A 22616-nucleotide genomic window follows, 5' to 3' on the forward strand; every position below is an offset into this window, starting at 1 on the left:
ATGTTTTTATGTGGTTGAGAAAGTTTTCTTTTTTTTTTTTTATAATTTTTTAATGTTTATTTATTTTTGAGAAAGAGAATGAGCAAAGGAGGGGCAGGCAGAGACAAAGACACAGATTTGGAAGCAGGCTCCAGGCTCTATGCTGTCAGCACAGAGCCAGACGTGGGGCTCGAACCCACAAGCCATGAGATCACGAACTGAGCTGAAGTTGGTCGCCCGACCGACTGAGCCACTCAGGCGCCCCACCTTTTCTTTTTTTAAAACTGTATAACTGATACTTTTGAATTGGAATTTTAATTGTGCCTTTTACTTTTTGAATACTTTACTGAATTCTTAGGCTTTCTTTTTCTGGGATGCAGTTAAGTCACTTGGAAATTGGTTATTTTTAAGTTTTGTTACTCGGGACCAGAGCAGGCTTTAATCTAAGGTGAATTTTTCCCCACTCTTGCAGTAATACCTGTCAGAGTATTCTACTGTTATCTCACAATTTGTGACCTTTTTTTTTTTCTCTTTGGAGCGTAGGAATACAAACTATTCCTAGCTCTGTGTGAGCTCCAGAGATTGCTGCCTCTGCTTCCTTTCAGGTGATTCTAGCTTTAGGTAGTATCTTTACATGTATGTGCTGACTATTATTCAGCTGTACAACAGAGAGGAAGCCTCTACAGATTCATTTGGTTCTTTTCATAGAGTTCATCTCTTTGGTGAAACTCTCCATCTATTTGAGCATGTGCCCAACATGTGATCCAGACCCACTGATATATTTGTTATCGTTATTTTAAAGACCCTTTATGATCATGTCAATATCTAGGTCTTCTTCCCATCTATTTCTCTTGAGTGTTTCTCCCTGGACCAAGGAATTTCATTTTCTGGTCTCTCTATGCATATATTTTTTTTAAACGTTTATTTATTTTTGAGACAGAGAGAGACAGAGCATGAACGGGGGAGGGGTAGAGAGAGAGGGAGACACAGAATCCGAAACAGGCTCCAGGCTCTGAGCTGTCAGCACAGAGCCCGACGCAGGGCTCGAACTCACGAACCGTGAGATCATGACCTGAGCTGAAGTTGGATGCTTAACCGACCGAGCCACCCAGGCGCCCCACTCTATGCATATTTTTGATAGCATGTTTGAATTGTCTCTGATATATCAGTAGATTCGGAAATAAATAATATTATAGCCCAAATTGGACATACCTATTCTGTCAGACTGTGTTTTGTGAGGATTAAGCCCATTTCATCTTTAGCTGAGTTTGGTCCGGCTTTTCTTGCAACGTAGATTCAGTTTATCGCTGACTTCAAATGTTTTGAGGGCTGGATCAGGACTTTACTTCTAGCATGGCGAGGATCTGAGCCCTCAAGAAATTTTGTACATCATTTTGTGCTTTGCAGTTCAGTGGTCTCTGTTTTTCAGGGAAAATACGCCAGATTTGTGGGTCACTAGAGAGTTCTCTTTGCTCACCAATACCACCTTAAGATCTCAAAACCTCAGAAAATCGATTTCCACTCAGCTGCCCTGCCACTAGCCTGTGTTACAACTGTCTTACATACTACATAGGGGCCAGAGTATTTTGTATGGGTTTTTATCTGATATCCTTTCCCATCCCAACTTTCTGAAAGTTGCTGCTGTATTCCTGATGATGGCTTGGCATGACTAAAGAGAGTATCTATCAGTTTTCCTGCCTTGCCCTCGTCGTTTGGCACAATTCCCCTTCTACTCATTTAAAGTTCAAGAGGAAGAATTGACAGGCTGGTTGGTCTCCCCTTTACCCAGGTTTCCTATGGATTCTTCCTCATCCCACAGCACTGCCAAAAATAAAAGCTGTCATGGGTTTCTTCTCTCCTAGGAAGAGATTTTATTTTCACTTTCTGAAATTTAGATTTTTTTTTTTTGCACTTTCATCTCTCTGACAGTCTTGAAAAAAAGACAAATTTTATGGCTTATCTTTGTCGTTAGTAAGAGGAGAGTAACAGTCTCTTATCCACAATTAACTAGGAATAAAAGCTATTATGGGTCTCTTCTCTTTTAGAAAGGTGCCATCATTTTCTGTAGGTTAGCTTTCTTTCCAAACTCAGCTCTATTGTGTGTTTGAACACACACACACACACACACACACACACACACTGTATGTGTTTGTAGCAGATTTGGCTAATTCTCCTTGTCAAGGTGGGAGTGCCGGTCATTTGTGACTTTCCACATTGTAGCCAGAAGCAATATCATTTGCACTTTAAACACCGAATGTATGCTCTCCTTACCTAAAAAACCAAAAAAAACCCAAAAACAAAAACAAAAAAAAAAAACAAAAACAAAAACAAACAAAACAACAACAACAACAAAAAAAAAAAACCCAAAAAACTATAAGCTTCTTGAGGGTGAGAAATACACTTTTTAAAAAATTTCCCACAATGCCTAGCGGTTACTTAGTACATATTTAAAATGAATACCTCACATCTTATCTGATTATATCAGCTCATCGGTGCCCAAGGAAACCCAGAAAAAATGTAAAAATATTTATAAAGGTCACTAGCAGAGTCCTTGTGTAATACAGATCTCCTGGATCCCAATAATTTTGCTGTACTCTGTCGTATTTGATTTGTAATCCTAATGACAGTCTATGTGGTATTTATCTCCAAGTTGCTATGTTAACATCCTCGTCTTCGTCTTCTAGGCATCAGGCTGATGTCTAGGTCAGCATCTACCTATTTTGTTTTACAAGTGAATTTTTTGTGCCATTTTTGTCATTTTAATGGAGTTCTTTCCCACGTGACCAATTATTGAAAAAGTAAAAGATAACAAAGATGGAACTACACACTCACTGGGGGAATAAATATGTAAGTACAGACCCAGACATAAGCTTTGCCATAGACATGATATAGATAGGTCGGTATGCACATCAGGGTGCATTAAATAGTTTGACAATTTAAATGCCTTTAAAATGCGTGAACGCCTGATCTCCTTTTTGTAGCAATTTCATTTTTTAATATTTTACATTCCAATTTTCCTCCTTTTAATCTTGCTTTTCTTTCCTGACGCTACTATCCTGTCTTGAACAGGAGGGCTATTATGGAGCAGGCAAGTAGTCCTTTAATTGAAACACTTAAGGGGTGCGCTAGAAAACTATAAAGACTTTTAAGAAAGAGCAAAGCTTTAATAGGTTCTCGTGTACTCGTGTGGTAACCTAATTCAATGCTCTTTCAGCAATGCCGGAGGATGTTGCTAATTTATGGGTGTGATGAGCAATAAAGCAATAATAGTAATCGAAAGGTGCAATTTTCCTTGTTTAGGGGGCATTTATGGTTATGTATTAAAACTATAAATACTTCAAAAGGCTGCAAAACTGATCTATAGAAAATGAAAGATAAGATCTCACAGGCTTCTAGAAGTGCTTTTCTAGCAGAAATCTGAACTTGACTTTATGGTTTATAAATATAAACAAACCAAAAGTGAAATGCTCAGAGTGTCTACCCCTCCAAAGGGACCACTTAAATAACTGCTAGCACTCAAACCTAATAAGGGCTGGAAAGTTCCCTTCCCTCTTCTTTTATTTTTCAACTTTCTATTTCCTTTCCTTGTTGCCTGATAAAAATTGTTTTTCCTCTCTCCTTCACATCTTTTACACTCTTTTTCCTTACTCCGTTTCTTCTCTTCTCTTTCATCTTCCCTCGCATTACCTCCTATACTCATATAGGATAAAAGAAGCAAGCTGTGCTAGGGGGGATATAGGTCCACAACGGCAGCCCGCACAGCAGAGGACCCCGGCACTCTAGGTTAGTCATTCTTGATCCCGATGATCTTGGTTAGACCAGCCCTAAGCTCCAGACTGCCTGTCTAAGCAAACCCAAACCCTAACACCTGTTCTACACAGTTACCCAATATCCCTTCCTCTTTTTGCTTATCCCCACCACTCTGTCTCGTTCTTGTACTCATCAGTCTCATTCCTGTGCTCCCATTCCGCCTATGATAACTGATATTAGAATGTTTCATAGCCCGTAAAGTACTTTTGTTATCTTCTTGGAGTGCTGTTGTCTAAAATACGTGTTTTTGATTTCCTAATATCTTAGGCTGCTACCTCGCTAGTCCCTAGGACCTTCAGTCCCATGGAGGAAGGGGTGGGGGAGCGGAATGCAGAGAGGTTATTTGATTTCTCACCAGGTCAATATCCTACTCGTTCTTTAAGGTTTGGGTCAGCTTGTTTCTCCAGTTAAGTACCTCATCTCAGTAATCTCATGATTTCCTCCATGCCCCTCTACCATTGCAACTTTTAGGTTATATCTGTTCATGTATCTGTGTCTCACACTGAAGGACAAGCTCTGTTTAATTTCTTACACAGGGCCTCATCGCAGTGGTCAGCCCATAAATGTAAATTAAATAATTCGTACACTGGTAAGCTTTATTTACCCAAAGAATATTAATCGAGCACCTGCCTGGTACTCTGCAGTGTTTCCAGTTATATAGAATTTAACAGTAAACAAGATACATAAAGCCCCTGCCATCATCAGACGTATATTTGAATGGGACCTCCATACAATGGATACACAAATGAATAGAAAATAAAGTATCATGTAATGATAAGAGCTATAAAGAAGAAATCAGGCTAATGGATTGAGAATGACGGGGTGCCAGATAATCAAATGATAAACATGAAGAAACCTAATGGGCCTATACCGGTCTGATTTTCTCACGGACAATGGAGAAGCCATAGCCCTTGAGGTTTTTTCATCTCATTTCCTATACTGGCTCTTCCACTGATAAAGAAGTATTAGAAAAGCTGGAACTGACATATTTCCTGTTGAGCTCCTCCACTCATACCTCTTTCTTCCGTGGAGTTATTCCTTCTGGAACCAGCATCAGATGGCCTCCTCAGGGCTGACAATAAAGGACCACAAGTCCCAGTGGTTTTCATCGGCTCTCGATCCCACAAATTATAAGAGAGGATCCCAGGAATAACTGGCTGGGCAGGTTACATTCTGCTCCCCATTGCAATTGAGACTCCAGAAACAACAGAGGAAGAGATCATTCAAATATTCATTAGAAGGACCGGCATACATTTGCTCCATGAGAATAAAGTGGAAAGAACTCTCAAAACACTATCCGACAGACTGAACGGATAGTCCCTGTTTTCCTCCCTTTTGTTCTTCCATAGGAGTCCAGGCAAAGAAGAGCACAAGAAAAGAGTGTATTGTGTCTGCATTAGGTCAGCTGATGTGCCCACAGGTAGGGTTGACCTGTGTTGGCTGTGCTCTGGGGAGAAAAACTGGGAGATCAAACCTTCTGATACGAAAGACTTTCCAACAATGCTCTCCACCCAGAGGAAATTTGCAGAGTGACAAAATGAGGGCCTTCGCCTAGAAAACTGGAGATTTGACGGTGTCTATGCTTAGTGCCAAATTGAGAAAAATCATCAAGAGCCCCTATGTCAAAGGACTCATTATTAGGTGTTCTGGCTCTTTCCAGACCACCCTAACTGTGAAGACTTCACCTTCCCTGTCGAGCATTACCTCCTGGGATTCTCAACATACATTCACTCTGCTTTTGGATGTGTCACCTCACCGTCCCACAATGCAGCATGTTCATTCTTCTTCTTCTTTTTTTAACGTAATTTATTGTCACATTGGCTAACGTTCAGTGTGTGCAGTGTGCTCTTGGTTTGGGCTTAGATTCCCGTGATTCGTCACTTAGCACGTTCATTCTGGCCCCTGGACAGGCAGTAGGATTCAGTGGAAAGGACATGATCTCTGGAGTCAAAGAGATCTGGCTTTCTTTCCAGGGTGGTCATTTATTGAGTGATTTGGGGTAAATACCTTACCTCTTGGAACCATGTTTACGTGTCTTTAAAACAAAGATAATAATGCATCTTTTCGGGTCGTTGTGAGCCTAGAGGCAATGCATTCGTGTATATCGTCTAGCAACATGTCTTGCATGTAGTGGCATCCCTGTCTATGCAATGTGCCCTCCCCCCCTCCCCCTTTTATCCTTCAAGAGTGAGCTCCAAACCCAACCCCCATAACCTTCCCGACTGATCTGCCAGACTCTGGTTTTCTCCTCGTTTGGATCCTTGTAGCAAGTGTGGCTTGTAAAAACACAGTGACCACTTAATAGCCTTGTGTCTCGGTTCTTCTATGAATTGTGTCTTGGAGAACAAAGGCATCTTACTTTTACACATCGTAAATGTCAAGCAGAGATCTTGAACACAAGGTTGTTGGTGAAAAGGAGACATAAATCATTCCGGCTTTCTCTAGCGATGTCCGGGCTTATTTTGATTCACACAGGATGAAAAATTATTTTGAAATTACACGGATAATATGAATCCCTGAATCCCAGAGACTGGCTACCACCGGCAATTAAGGCAAAAAGGAAATTCTGGTTTGTCACGACATTTCGCGTGTGTTGCTTTAATCGGCACAACATCCCTAAGTCTTAACTGTATGGACTATATATATTTTATGATAAGGACGCTGAGGTCAGGTAACCAGGTCGTACAACCCACTACGGGTGGAAAGAAGGCATTTTGTAGAAGAAAAGGCAAAAGAGCGACTCTGGCTCCAGATCACAAACCCCGTGCCTCTTCCTTTGTGCAGCCTTGCTTCTCCCCTTCAATTTAAGTCTTTAATTAACTTCGTTTAGGGGGTCATTGCCCTTGTTTTCTTCCTATACCCAGATACCCACACTCCACATATCTAACTTGTCAGCACGGAGGATTAGAGACATTTGGTTCTGCCCCTTGCCCCAGAGTCTTTAAAGTTGCCTTCTTGGATTTCCCATTAGAAACAAGTGTCCAAAACAGCAAAATAATTCTTGCTTTGAGATGCGAGAGCCCATTCGTGTAACATTTTAGGGCTTCCGGTTCCTGAGAATTCTCCCAGTAGTAGTTTCTTCTACTCTCCTCTCTCTGCAAAAAGGAAGGAAACTGGTAGAATGACCATGTTTTACTATTTCAAAAGCTTAAAGTCGCAGTTTTTAAATATGCCTTCTCACTCTCTTAGACATACCTCCAGAGACTGATGGGAGAAAGGCCATCAGTGATTGAAAGAGACAGAGACAGAGGAGGGGGGCAGGTTAGGAAACAGTAACTTGAAGGAATGATGTATGTCTAGGCCTATTTCAAAAGAGACAGCCATAGATAATGTGCTAACATGTGGAGAGACAACAGAGCTGACAGAGTCAGATTTTTTTTTTTTCTTTTCTGTGTCTCCTTCCTCTGCAAGTGTGATGCTCCGTTACTGAGAAAGAGAAGTTTTCAAAATGATAGGGAATACAGTCAGGGTGTATCAGTTAGATATGGCTGAGTAACACACACACACACACACACACACACCCCACAGGACTTTAAACAATTATTCTTTCGCATGGGTTTTCACATCAGCTGGATGGCGTTGATCGACTCCGGGCTTTGCGTGTCTTGAGGGAGCTTGTTCACACATCTTCGGTCACCTGGTGGGTAAGCTGTAGACTGTCTAGAGTAGGATGGCCTCTCACATGTTTGGCTGCCATATGGATTGATAGGGACTGTGCCACACGTCTCTCGTTGTCCACAGTCCAGTGATGCTTTTCCCCATGGCATAGGAAGGAATCCTGAGAGAGCCTAGGCTCTTGAAGTCTAGGCTCAGAAATGGCTCAACACCACCTTTGGTATTCTGTTGGCCCAAACATACCCTCCCCCATACACACACAAAACCACCCCCCCCAAAAAAAACCCCAAAACCCAAATGAACAAAGAAACAGCCCAGATTTAACATGTGGGGAAACAGACCCTCCACCTGTTGACTGAGAGAGCTGCACAGCCACAGGGCAGAGGACATGAATTCAGGGAGGGATAAGGAGGCAGAAAACCCCACCACAGTCTGTCCTCTGGTCACAACCGTTCACATCTCACCCCCAGTGTCTCCGACGACCTCCACAAGACCCACCTCACGAAAGCATCACGCTGGAAGTCCGGGATCTTCTGAATGACCATCAAGGCTGGATGCAGCTTCTTATAATCCGGAGCCTATAAAGGAAAAAAAAAAAAGCAGATTATCCGTCACAAACGCAAAAGATACAACGGCGAGCAGGAATAAGGTGGTGACTAGCAACATTTGCATTCCAGAAGGGGAATGACAGAAGGTGAACGCCAATTCTGAAGTCTACAAAGCGAATGTTTCTAAGTCCCCTTCTTCTGGACATCGGGAGAATGCCTTGATTAGGTCCTGGTTCTGTGCCTGCAAGTGGCCTACACCTGTCCACGACTGTACATGGCTCTTAGCTTTGTCCTTGGGGGACCCTTCTATTCATGTAGTTTTCCTCAACAACTGCTTATAGGCCAACCAGAGAAAGATTGTGATATACTAGTTACAAAAATGGACCAAAGGCACCACTCTTCCTGCGTTCACGCCGTTAAAAAGTGAAGTCAATTTTCCTATTTCTTGGATTTGGGTTTTATTTTATTTTTTGCTCTGGCCAGTGCAAGGCGGCAAAAGCGATGCCTGTGTTCAGATGTGCTTCAGCTTCAAGGAGGCCTTCTCTTGGATGCCCGTGAACACCTGTGAACAAGTTTAGGCTGGCCCGCTGAATGGGAGAACATGGAGAGGAGTTGTCTCACATGAGATCATTCGAGACCAGCCACCGCCCAGATGACCTGTCTGCTGACTGCAGACGTATGATGAAGTTAAGCCAAGTTTAGCTGAACCTAAACCAGACCGAAAGAACCCCCATCAGACCCTTAGCTTCCTGAGTTATAATAAATGTTTGTCACCATGCATCCAGGAGTTTTGTGGCCATTGTGTAATATTACTGTGGCAATAGACACAAAAGGAGTTTCCTTAACTCACAACAATTGGCCTCCAAGCACAGCTTGTTTCTCGGGCTGGGCAGCTGATGCCTGAACCTTACGTTATCTTCTCGTCTCTTCTGTTCTTTTCTATTTCTTGTATTTAAGATGTGTATTGAACTTATAGATATTGCCTCAGTCTTTTCCCCTAACAACACTGTGAGGTTGACCATGCACTGTGATACGTTGTGAAGCATACATTCCACAGAGGCAAAAGTTCCTGCTCCGAGAGGTTACGTGACGTGCCAAGGTCCCACAGAAACCAAATGCAGTGTGCGTTCCTCTATACCACTGATCTTCATATTTTTTCCAAACTATTCTCTCTCTGGCCCCCACATCCCATTTTCAACGCTTTAGTCAAGACAGGTAGTGGGGTTTGGATGACCGAACCTCCATCTTGAAATCAGAACTCCTAAGTTCTGTGCAGCCTTGGTCCCTTCTCTCGTTGCTTCTCACGCAAACTGTCTGTGCCTTGGAAATCGGTCTCTAGCACGAACTATAATTCAGGGATAGTGTGTGGTTGAGAGGGGAACAGAAGGAAAAGCCTCTTCTTAACTGTGATTTCAGAAGGCAGAATCACAGCCATGGCTACCAGTTACAAAGAGATAGATTTTAGGTTTATAGAAGGTAGAGCTTTGCAACTTGTGGCGGAGATTCCAACATTTGCGGGGAGGGACCACTGGATGACCTCTGAGGACCCTGTCGGGTTTAGGAGAGTAGATTACCCTGATACACAAAATTAAAAAAGAAAAAAAAAAAAGAAGAAGAAAAGAAAAAGTTGTGTATCCATCACAATATCCAGATGGTCTACCTACCTCCCAAAAGGAAGATTCACTACTGAAGTCCTTTCCTGGGTTTTCACCCCCTTGTTGAAATGCTGTCTTCTTTGTCTTTTGAAAGGCTACTCTGGTTTTCCTGATCCTTTTTTTTTTTTTTTTTTTTGATCATTCCTTCTCATCCTCTATTTGTGGCTTTCTCTCTTTTTTTTTTTAATTTTTTTTTTTAACGTTTATTTATTTTTGAGACAGAGAGAGATAGACCATGAACGGGAGAGGGTCAAAGAGAGAGGAAGACACAGAATCTGAAGCAGGCTCCAGGCTCTGAGCAGTCAGCACAGAGCCCGACGCGGGGCTCGAACCCACGGACCACGAGATCATGACCTGAGCCGAAGTCGGACGCTCAACCGACTGAGCCACCCAGGCGCCCCTGGCTTTCTCTCTTATAAACAGAGTATCCTGCATGGAGGTACTTTCCTAGGGTAGCATATGTAGCCCCTTTTTTCCCAACTCAGTGTGGTTTTCCTGCGTTATCCACGGTCGCAGCTTAACGCTGTAGACGTGCAGACATTCTCAGATCTTCGTTTCTGGCTCTGTGTTGGTCATCACCGCTGTCACCAACTACTTCTGGCTTTCCCTCCCTCCAGGAGGAATGCCCTCCTGGCTCCCTGAGTTTGGGTGAAGTCATGACTAGCTCCTTGCAGAAGTTTAACCTCCTGGTTAAACATTTACTTGCCAGGGCAAGACCCTCCAGACTCCCTTTTTCCTCCGGTTCAATAGCCAACCACTTGTGACATGGTGGCTGCTCTCCCAGCTCGGGTCTGTGAATAACGACGAGTGAAGGACCCCTGCTGACCCGCAAAAGATGGTAGAGTGAGGAAGAAATGAACCTTCGTTATTTGAAGTCCCTGAGATTTTCATTTTTACCACATCCCGACCTAGTTCGTCCTGACCGACAGAAGCCTCCTTGACCTCTGTGTCTTGAGTTCCAAATCTGCTTTGCACCACGCCCTAATATTTCCATTTGGATGCCAAGTGTGCATTTCTATCACTGAATCTCAAGCCGACGTCACGAGCCCAAAGGGGATCGATGATCTTCCAAACTCTGCCTTTTCGTTTTCTCTCCACGATGTTACGCCCATTTATCCGGCCAACCCAAAGACAAAAAAAACCCTTCTTCTAGCCGATCAAGTACTGTGATTTTCCTCATCTCCTTTGTGTCTTTCATACCCAGGCTCTCCTCTCTCTGACAACTGTCACTGCTCAAGTTTAGGCTCTCAACACTTCTGGGTAGATGACTGCATCTGTCTCCTAATAGCTCATTCTCCAAAACAACAAAGTGAACTTTCTAGAAAGCACATCTGACCATGTAACTGTTCTGCTTAAAATCCCTTAATACGTCCCCAAGGACCTTCGAGATAAAGTTCAAATTGCCCAACATACGCCAAACAGTCCTCTGTGGTTTCAGGAGTACTCAAGAGAGAAGGAAGTTAAATCCAGGTAGAATGGGCATCATGAGTCAGAACCGGAAGCTGGAAATGGTGACGCGCTGGTTACAAGGGAACTGCATGTAGATGAGTATGACTTTAGCAGGGGTCCAATGGAGGGTGAAAATAAAGAGAGGACAGAGCAGGTTCTCTTTGTCCATGCTGCATTCTCCGCCTAACTCATACTTTCTTTTTTCCTCCCAATGCTCACGTCCTCGTCCAAACACCTACAGATTTTCCGGCTATTTTTCTTGTCACTGCCACTATGAAGACTTTCCTGCTCACAGGAACGCTGCACCGAGCTTATTTTGCACAGTTCTTCTCCCTTACTGAGCTGGTAGCCTCCTGAGGGTAGACCCAATCCGTTTCTCCTATGATTTTATATCTTGGCAGTCATCACGATGGCTGCCATGTGTCAGGTACTCCAGAAATGGTTGGTGAATGCATGCCTACGTGAATGGACGGAGGCTCTTCATTTGCATCTTTTGGATGCATCCATTCGCTCTTCAAAATGAGTTACTTCTAGTCCCGGCTTTATGGATGGAGAGGGTGGAGGGTGACTTTTGCTTTCCACTCCCCTGTGCCCATATTATTGACATTCCCTGGCCCCCACCCAGGGTGCCAGTCTCTGCCTATAATCCCGTCAGCAGCCAGCTGCTTGGCAACAAAACAGCCAGCTCAGCAGCTCTCCCCACACATCCCTGGGGGAAACCATTCACCTTATCACCAAAGAGAGAGAGAAAACGCCCATCTGTTACAGCTCAGAGCTAGAAGCCTCATAATTGTATCAGCACACAGGCTGCATATCAGATTTTCTTGTTTTCAGGGAGCACTTAGGGAGATTTCACTCTCCTTTTATTGTTGTTTCCTCCCCAGCAAGTGACTGTATTTCATCTCCACCGAGGCACAATGAGAGAAATTTCCAAGCAAATTTGTCGCCTAATGATTCTAGGGAAGGTGCTTAGAACCGTAAATGTCTTCTGGAAAATCCGTAGTGGAGCCCAGTTCTGTAAACTTTGTGAAATTAGCACATAGTATATGCACAACTCTTGTGCCGGGTCCACACTCCGAACGAAGCTAGTAATAATATCAGAAGTGTTCCCAGAATAAGCATTGCTCTGCACAAAGGGCGGTAGTCTTTGCAAATTGACTAGGGTTTCCAAAGACATCAGCAAGGGCAAGGTGGAAATCACATGGATATTCAGACACGAATGTGTGGGACTTCTAAGTGTGCTAGGAAATTATCAAGCTGGGAAAACATGCTTGGACTCGTAAACAAACACTTCCCGATGACATATATGACCATAGTGGGCTTGTTTCTCTATTTGCAACATAGAAAAAAAAATCCTGCTGCCCCTGACTTTTTTGCTCTCCCCCAAAAAGAAGACAGATGATTAAATTTCATGAGGTTCTTTGAACACTGAGAAATAAAAAAAAATGTGTTTGTTCAGTTAGCACGCACGGGTTTATTGCCCATTGTATGTCAAGGAGCATAAAATAAGGAAAAGAAACATGACCGATCCCTGCCCTGAGTCTGGTAGGGGAGATAGCTATTAAACAAATCTTCACCCAAATACATATTTAACTATTGATTAAGCGCTCTGAAGGAAGGCTATAGATTTGCTATGAGGGGCATGGGATGTGATCTCATTTGGATTGGGAGCTCAGAGAAGCAGAGGATGGGGAAGAGGACCTTGAAGAGAAGGAAACAGCATGGGCAAAGGCCCTGAGGAGGCGCATTGAAAAGTAGCAGAAAGAAAGCCATGGAGCCGAAGTGAGCAAGCTATGAGATGACACTACATTGGGAGATGGCTCCTGTTATGTGGCCTTCGGGTGCCATGCTAAGAAGTTTAACTTCTGAGCTAAGTGCCACGAGAACGCATGGAAGCATTTTAAGCCAGGAAGTGGCATATTCACCTAGAATGGAATGGAAAACACTCACAGTGAAGAAATAAGAACAGTATCTGAGAAAGGTTAAGGCTGATGGTGATTTAGACCAGGCGTGGACAAACTACGACCTGTGGGGCAAATCGAGCCCATCACCACTTTTTTGTAAATAAGACTTTCTTGTGACACATTCACATCCATTTGTTTACCCCTCGTCTATGCCTGCTTTTGCTTTACGTGGTAGAATGGTTGCTATACAGAGTTTACGGCCTGCAGAGCTTGAAATAGTTACTATCGGGCCCTTTCCTGTCTCCCGGTTTAGAGTGGAGGGTTGTTGATGTCTCTGTAGGTAAATGAACCAAATCAAGATGTATCTTAAAGTTCAATGACAGGACGGTCAGCCTAAACTCCCACCTGTTCTTATGCAGAAGGCTCATAGGGGAAATTGAGAGATGTGATTGAGTTTCAGAGACTGTCATCTCCGCAGTGACAGAGACTTGTATGAGTTTATTCACCTTATCCTTGTACTCTTCAATCTTACTGGACAGATTTCACATTATCTTCGAGTTAGAGAGGAATAACATTTATTAGCTATCATTGCATTTTCACTTAGTCGTGAGCACTTCCTGTTGGGATTAGACATTGTTTGGACACAGATGGTGACTTAAGGTTTATCTCTCTCTCTCTTTTTTAAAGATGTTTGTTAGAACTCCACAGATATCTGCCAGTTTGGTAACAGCCCCTAAAAGGAGGTGTGGGGGATCTTTGTTAGCTACCGTATGCCCACCTAGTTATGTCTGGAAGCATACCGGAAGCTCAGGAGCTTTGGGACAGGCTTGCCTTTCTTACGTTCTCATTGTTTAATGGGTAAATGGGGACGCAGAGTTTTCTGGGTCACTGTTCGTGGTCACCAGCTCAGGAGAAAGCCTACCGCGGAGCTTGGTGGTCAGGTGTTCACATTCGGAAGCCCGGCCACCTGAGTTTGAATCCTGGGTCTGCCACTGAGTAGCTGGTCAGAGGGTCACTGTGTTAATACATGTAAGACACTCAGCCTGGCCATGGCCCATAGATCCTCCAAAAGTTTGAACTCTTTTGTTTTTATGCTCTGTAAGAAAACCTCGTAATGAGGCAGTTGCTGTGTGTCCAGAACTTTAAGTATTATTCAGTCCTCTCAAGGAGACTGGAAAGTAGACAGAACTCTCACTGTTTTACAGTGTTATCACTGAGGCACTTTTAAACTCTTGTGGCCGGTGAGGGTCAAGCCAGGTGCCAGATACAAGTTTGCTTCATTCCAAAGTTTGTACTCACAACAGTTATTCCGACTGCTTCCTTGACACCCCTTTGTCCTAGAGAGCTTGCCCAGACTTTCCAGAGAGTGACAGACACATGGGAAAGGGGGATGTGGAGAGATGTGTCAAAGTTGCTGACATCTTATGTTTTCCCTTAATTCCCATAGGAATTCCGGGGTTTGCTCTTTTTCTGATCTTCTTTCAACCTCATGGACAAAGCCAGGGTCCTTGACTGAATGTCACAACCTCTCATTGTGCACAAGGAAGGGGCTGGGGAGACCCAAAGCCATGATCTCAACCACCACGGCAGTTAATAGGATCCTAACTGGATTAAAATTTTAAATGTACACGGAAATGGCTTTAGCACATTTAGACACCATGCAAGGGAGCATAAGAAGTCTGTTACTTGTTTAGAAATTTCTAATCTCACCCAGTCAAGGCAGGACCACACTGCTAACCCAGAAGAATTGTTCTAAGCCCCCTAATTTCCTGTCCTTGAAAAATACAATCTCCCTAATGTCAATCTATGTCCCAGAAGCCCTCATGATTTTAGATTTCCTTGGGGAGGCTATTTTAACACTATGGGGATAACTATAGAAAAGACAGAATATTTTATGTATTTTCTGCTAATACTAGCCACGAAAATTAAATTCTGCTCCCTGTTTACACTCACTGAAAGTAAGCACTTAAAGGGCAAACGGCTAATATCCACACACTTTGTGATTAATCTAATTCTAGTTTCTTCCACCTTCATTTGATATTCTATCCATAAATAATGCACAATGCACCACTCTGACAATGATATGAAATTAGAGGTGAAAAACATGTGACTCCTAAGGGGAAGAACAAAGGAGGTTGTAACTCAATTTATTTATTTATTTTTAAAATAGTTGTTATTTGGGTAAATCTGCAGCCGTCAATAAAGCATTCCTGTAGGGCTCCTTCATCCCTGGGTGGCCTTTAATTTCATTTGCATATTGGAAATTCAGCACTTTCTCTTGCTCTAATCAAACTTGCCAAAGCAAAAAAGAAGAAAAGCTGGCTTCTTGTAGTAAGGGTGTTTTGGGCACTGGGAGAGTAGAGTATTGCAGAAAATACAAAACTATTGTAGGTACATGCTTATGAGTGTCCATCTTCCCTATTTGTTTTTTAATTTTTTAATGTTTTTACTTATTTTTGAGAGAGAGAGCGTGAGGGGGGACGGGGGCGCAGAAAGAGAAGGAGACACAGAATCTGAAGGCTCCAGGCTCTGAGCTGTCAGCACAGAGCCCAATGCAGGGTTTGAACCCGCAAACCCTGAGATCATGACCTGAGCCGAAATCGGACATTTAACTGACTCAGCCACCCAGGCGCCCCCATCTTCTCTATTAGTTGACTGACTCTCCAAGGCCCGATGCTCCAGCTTTTAGAGCTGTGAAATCAGATCCAGGGTGCTAAGGAGAAGCACAACAGCCCTGAGAAGTTCTGGGCTCTTCATCCGCCGTGCTCCTCACCAGCCACTGCTCTTGGACATAGCCTGAATATGTTTTATGTCGCACTTTCCCCATCTCTAAAATGAAGGTGTTGGTTTATGGCCCCACATGTACCATTCTCTTTTATGTCTGTTGCTTTTCTCATACCCTTTCCTCCAGTAAGCACGTCTTCGTACCCTTCATCATGGCACAGAATCTTTCTTATTTTAGGACCCAGCTCAAAAATCACCTTGACAGCTGTTGCGGAGTTCAGCGTCCCACTTACGTGGATAGTCTCTTACCGTGCACTGCTGTCTTGCTTTAGGAAACCCGTGAGAATCTCCAATGGGGGAAGGGTTCTCCTTTCGGCCTCAGGCGAAGATTGCTTTCCTTCCTATGGGAAGCAAGGCCTTCCTATGGGAAGCAAGGCCTCCTATGGAGGAGAGAACGATTGATGGCTGACAAATTACTATTTAAAAGGTCTCCGTGTAATCCTAGTTTTTTGTTCTTCTCAATTAGTTTCTGTGCACAGGCTGGGAAATCTTTGTCCCGAAGGTTCCTAGAGGGCAAAACTTAGTTGTGATTGGACATCACCACGGACCCTCAGCTCTGCTCAAGGAGTCAGAACTCCCTCCCCTGGCCCCTTGTGGCTGTCACCCAGGTGTCCTCAGATGTGGCTGTGGGCTTCAGCGGCCACAAGAATCTAGGGACCCAGACTTACACTACTAAGGAACGCCGTCCAGAACATGGACAGTCCTGGAACTGTTCATTTCTTGCCAGCGTATAGGTGGGCGGGGCAATAGGAATAAAGTCTGAACGCTCTCTATTTGTGATCAGAAATTCAGAATACACTACCCTAGAGGGAAAATATATCCCTACATTTTGCATCGCTTAAGACACTGAAACATTAAATCGAAATCATCTTTCTTTCCTGCTACCCTTAAAGTTTTCAAAAGCAAGAGCTTGCCTTCCTGTTCTCTGTAACGCCACCCCTAATCATAGCTGGCACAGGATATGTGCTCAGTGGACAGCGGCGGGATTGGTAAAGTCAGACAGTGCCGGTACTTTGGTGAAAGCAATCAAGCGAGAGCCAGCTCTGGGACTTCTGGGAACACTTCTTCCCTGGACCTCTCCTATCTGCTCCACAGAATAAGGAGATTGGAACAGACGGTTTTTCAAATCCTGTAGTTCTTCTGTGGATTTCTCTTTTTGCTTTCCTCTGAATTTTTACTCCACAGGGGCTAAAAGACTGAGCAATAACCAAAAAGAGAAAAGTTAGGGCCAGAAGCCTGTTGGCCTGCCTTTAGTGAGGAAGGCTTTAGCAGCACTCTAACTTTCTGATGGCCTTGAGGAGGGTTTTTCCAAGGCATTTCTTTATTCCAGTCTCAGTGGATCATCTTTGTTTCATACTCGCTGAAGGCGAACGGAAAACAACTCTGTAGGATCAGAATCAAAGGAGTGGGGATTGGGAATGCAACTTCATGTATCTTGCTTCAGTCGTTAGATCTCAGAGGATGCAAAGATCCAGGGAACAGGGGCGTCTGGGTGGCTCAGTCGGGTAAGCCGCTGACTCTTGGTTTTGGCTCAGGTCATGATCTCTCACGGTTCTTGAGTTCGAGCCCTGTTTTGGGCTCTGCGTGGGCAGCAGGGGAGCCTGCTTGGGATTCTCTTTCTCCCTCTCCCTCTGCCCGTCCCCTGCTTGTGCTGTCTCTGTCTCTCTCAAAATAAATCAATAAACTTTAGGGGAAGGAAAAGATCCAGGTAACGGAACCAGATCACATAATTCAGATAAACATCCTGGGTCGTTCCTCCTTTTCTTCTTCCCTCCCCAGGTGCACCCAGTTGGCAGGTCATACTGCTGGTTTCTGGGATAGAGTCCCCTGGAATAGGGTAAATATGAGTTCATTGACCAGGGTGGCAGGGACGCCTCACCCTGTTTCCGGAAATTTACTCTTGGGAGCTACTGCAAAGGAGATTTCTCAGAGGATCTAAACCCTTAAGGAAAACTTCATGCCCTCAAGTACCGCCCAGACCATTGGGCTGAGCTTCCTGGAGAAAAATGAGACACGATCACCGGTCAGGAACATGGGTGACTCCAGGGACATACAGGGCTCCTCATTCTCTGCCTGTGTTTTTAGATATCCAGTACAGGATCAAACCAGAAAGATGAGAGACTAATTAGATATTGCCAGCCCTTGGACACCCGTTTGTGCTGTTTATTCCTCCTGGATTCTATGAATGGGGCAATACTTGGTGCAGAAGGCAGACGCCTCTATTTAATGAGGCGCTGTCTTCCCCCTGAGGGTGTGGCCAGGTTAAATAACCCCTCAAGCAGGCTTCTGATTTTCACTCCAGACCAGATCTAACTTTGTGAATCACTAGATTGTATGTGTGTGTGTGTGTGTGTGTGTGTGTTATAACACTATTTTAAAATTAGGATGGTCCAGATAATATGATCGGACATATTTAATCAAATATTTGCAGAGGGCCCAATGTCAAATGTATTTAGAGGTCAAGAAGATAAAGTGTGTGTATGTAAAGCAGCCAGGCCAAACAACAAACGGGGTGTAGGGAAGGCTAGAACAAACTGCCAAGTGCATGTCCTGCCTAGCAAGTACCATTCTGGCCAAACCACACACTCACAGAGGCCTCATTTGCATCGACATTCAATTCCTGGATGGGAGTCGTTGTTCAGTGCACCTTACAGCATACATTCATTAATTCACCTATACAGTGAGGGGTTACATGTCAAGTGCTGGGCTAGACACCTAACGGTGACTAATCAAGGACACAGATCTGGAGTTTAAACCAGTTGTGCATAATGGGGCGCCTGGGTGGCTCAGTCGGTTAAGCGTCCGACTTCGGCTCAGGTCACGATCTCGCGGTCCGTGAGTTCGAGCCCCGCATCGGGCTCTGTGCTGATGGCTCAGAGCCGAGAGCCCATTTCAGATTCTGTGTCTCCCTCTCTCTCTGCCCCTCCCCCGTTCATGCTCTGTCTCTCTCTGTCTCAAAAATAAATAAATTTTTAAAAAAATAAAAAAATAAAATAAACCAATTGTGCATATTTCCTAGTTAGCTTTCATGAAAAACAGGATCCATAATTTTTTAAGCACTGAACGTAGGGGTGCCTGTGTGGCTCAGTCGGTTAAGCGTCTGACTCTTGGTTTTCGCTCAGGCCATGATCTCACAGTTTTCCTGGGTTCGAGCCCCGCATGGGGCTCCGCACTCACAGCGCAGAGCCTCCCGGGGATCCTCTGTCTCCCTCTCTCTCTCTGCCCATTCCCCACTCGCGCTGTCTCTGTCTCTCTCAAAATAAATAAATAAACTCAAAAAACAAATTAAAAAAAAAAAACATTGAATGTAAAGAGAATAATGTAATATAGAGTGCAAGGTATTTGAAAGCACTGCCAGGGACGCCTGGGTGGCTCAGTTGGTTAAGTAACCACTTCAGCTCAGTGATCTCGTGGTTCCGTTGGTGAGCTCTGGCCCCACGATGGGCTCTGTGCCCACCGCTCACAGCTCAGAGCCTGGAGCCGAATTCTGTGTGTCCCTCGCTCTCTGCCCCTTCCCCACTCGCATGCCACGTCTCCCCAAAGTAAATAAACATTTAAGTTTTTTTTTTTCTTCCTTAAAAGGCCCTTCCAGTTTGAACATGGCTACGTAAGTCAGCATTTTCTCGTTTCCTGCCCAGAAGTTATTCCAAAACAACAAGAATTGGAAGTAAAGGCACGCATGTGATTTTGGACAGAACGGGGTGGCTGCTGAAATCTGAAGCCACAGTTTTTAAGTTTGGTTGTTCCTGTTTTTAATTTAAGTCAGCGGAAGTTCTGCCCAAAGCAAAGGGGATCAGGCCGGGATGCGAAGGAGCGGACCCCGAAGGAGAAGGAGGTGGCCTCAAGTTTCACACAGAGTCACAGGTTAGGTGTCATAAACTTGAGTGTAGTCTGAGATATAGCCTAAGTAGTGGGGTCGGGGCTGTTGGTCTGGCCAAGGGGATGAAGCCAGGCCATGCAAGGAACCATGGAGACGAGTCAACTATTTCCTAGCAGTTTGGCAGAGGACCCAACCTTGACTTGCGGAAACCCACATACCTTTGTTTATTGTTTGGCAGAGGAGAAATCAAGGAGAAAGAACTCACACAGAAGGCCCTTCTTCATGAAGAAAATTCTGGCTAACCTGGGACATGGCCCTGACTTCTCCCAACATAAACCAGCAAATCGTTGGTTTGGGGGAGGGAAAAAAAATCTCCTTCAAAGGTGAATAATCCAAAAGAAGCCACCGGAGGATCTGAAAATTTGGTCAAATATTTTTCCCCAATGAGAAAAGGAACAACCAAACTTAAAGCAAGCATTTCTATGCACACACACGTGCAAGAATTCAGGAGGACAGGAGCTGAAACGTGATATAGTGGAAGGCAATAAAGGAATGGTGGGGGGAAGCGATTGTGGCAAGGAAGTCGAAATTGAAAGGAGAAGGAATAAATTCAAAAGCTGATTTTGCAATCAAATAAAACATTTATGCTGTTGGCTAATCTAAACAAGAAGGTGAGGAAGCACAAATAGACAAGATAAGAAATCGTACCTCTACACTAAAGGTAGAGAGGACATTAAAAGAAACCACTGAGCCACATTTTATACACATACATTTGAAGACACGGGTAAAATGAAGTATATACTAGAAAAAATACTAGAAACAGTGGACGGACCAGTTACTACAAATGAAATAAGGGCAATAATATTTTCTCTCTCCTACACACCAAAAGCGTAAACTCCAGCTTTTGAAATTCTACTAAAAGTCTAAAGAACGGGATAAAACTTGGTGAATGAAACCATTCTAGAGCTTTGGCCATGGTGGTGGGGTGGTGGAAAGGAAGACTTTCAAATACTGAGGGTAATCTTCTTAGGAAACTTTACATTAAAACCGGATAAGGATGGCACAGGAAAATAAAACTATAGATGAATCCTGTGTATCAATATTAATGTAAAAATGCTAAATAAATTAAAAATATAAGCCACACTGAAACAGTGAGGTTTACTCCAGGAAGAGAACGGTGGTCTTTGAAAATATATTTCACCATTTTTATGGAGCAAAGGAGACTGCCAGATAGGCTTCTCCACGGGTACTGAAAAAGGCATTTTATATTCTAGATTTACTTTGTTTTCTTTTTTTAAATTTTTTTTAACATTTTTTATTTATTTTTGAGACAGAGGGAGACAGAGCATGAACGGGGGAGGGGCAGAGAGAGAGGGAAACACAGAATCGGAAGGAGGCTCCAGGCTCTGAGCCATCAGCCCAGAGCCCGACTCAGGGCTCAAACTCACGGACCGTGAGATCGTGACCTGAGCTGAAGTCGGACGCTTAACCGACTGAGCCACCCAGGCGCCCCAATTCTAGATTTACTTTAAAAAAAGAAAGAAAGAAAGAAAGAAAGAAAGAAAGAAAGAAAGAAAGAAAGAAAGAAAAGAGTTCATGAAATGGAAATAGAATTTCTTTAATGCGAAAAAATATATTTCAGCTGCAAAGCCAGAATCATGCTTAATAAGAAGCACCAGAAACATTAACAGACAGAAAGCAGTGGAATCAGGAATAGAATGTCCTATGTCACCACTGCTCTTCAGCATCATCTGGAAGTTCTAGCAAACACCATCCCGTAAGAGGCAGGAATCGGAGGCATGCAACGTAGAAAGAAATTTGTAAAGTTATTACTGGCATATGATATAACTAAAACCTATCACAAACAGGAGAATTCAGTGAGATGAAAGGGGAGCTAAGAACAACTAGTTAAATTTCAATAGAAGAATTAAAAAAATTTTTTAAAAAAGGGGCGCCTGGGTGGCTCAGCCGGTAGAGCGTCTGACTTCGGCTCAGGTCATGATCGCGTGGTTTGTGAGTTCGAGCCCCGCGTCAGACTCTGTGCTGACAACTCAGAGCCTGGAGCCTGCTTCGGATTCTGTGTCCCCCTCTCTCTCCGCCCACCCCTACTTGTGCTCTGTCTCTCTCTGTCTTTCAAAAATAAATAGCCATAAAAAAAATTAATTTCAATAGAAGAAAAGACACAATTTTACAGTTGGCTTTAAAAATACAGGGGCACCACCTGGGTGGCTCAGTCGGTTAAGCGTCCAACTAGAGCTCAGGCATGATCTCCCGGTCCGTGGGTTCCAGCCCCCTGTCGGGCTCTCTGCTGGAGGCTCAGAGCCTGGAGCCTGCTTCTGATTCTGTGATTCCCTCTCTCTCTGCCCCTCCCCCACTCATGGTCTATCTCTCTCTCTCTCTCTCTCTCTCAAAACTAAATAAACGTTAAAAAAATCTAAAAAAAACCAAAATACCTGGTGTAAATTTAATAAGAAATATATGTACTTGTGTGCGATGCATGTGTATCAGATACGGCTACTATGCAGCAATTTAAACCAAGTGAGAGGCCCATCATGTGTTGAGATAAAAGGACTCAACAACACAAGACTATCAATGATTCCTTAGATAAACATATATTTAACGTAATCCCAGTTTTTCAAAAACAGCTAAAAAAATCTGTGTTTGGAAGCAGACAAGCTGATTCTGAAATTCAAGTGGAAAGCTACATGAAGAAAAGGAAGAAAATGGAAATAAATAAAAAGGAGAGGGAAAGACTAGCATTACCAGATACTATACAAAATTGCCAGGTTGCAAACATTAAATTTTTGGTTCTGGCACATGAGTCTGCTGGCAGTCAAGGATGCGGCATTGGAAATCTAGAAATAGGTCTGGAGATGTATGCAACTTCCGTGTATGATAGATTTCCATTTCATATCAGTGGGAAAAGATGAATTATTCAACACATTTTATGGGGAAACTGGGTCACTATGCGGAAAAAATTAAGTTGGATTCATGCTTCAAGTCTTATAACAGGATAAATTGAAAATAGATCAAAGATTAAAGGGTGAAAAAC

The sequence above is a fragment of the Panthera tigris genome, chromosome F3 (assembly GCF_018350195.1).
Source record: "Panthera tigris isolate Pti1 chromosome F3, P.tigris_Pti1_mat1.1, whole genome shotgun sequence".
Lineage (NCBI taxonomy): Eukaryota > Metazoa > Chordata > Mammalia > Carnivora > Felidae > Panthera > Panthera tigris.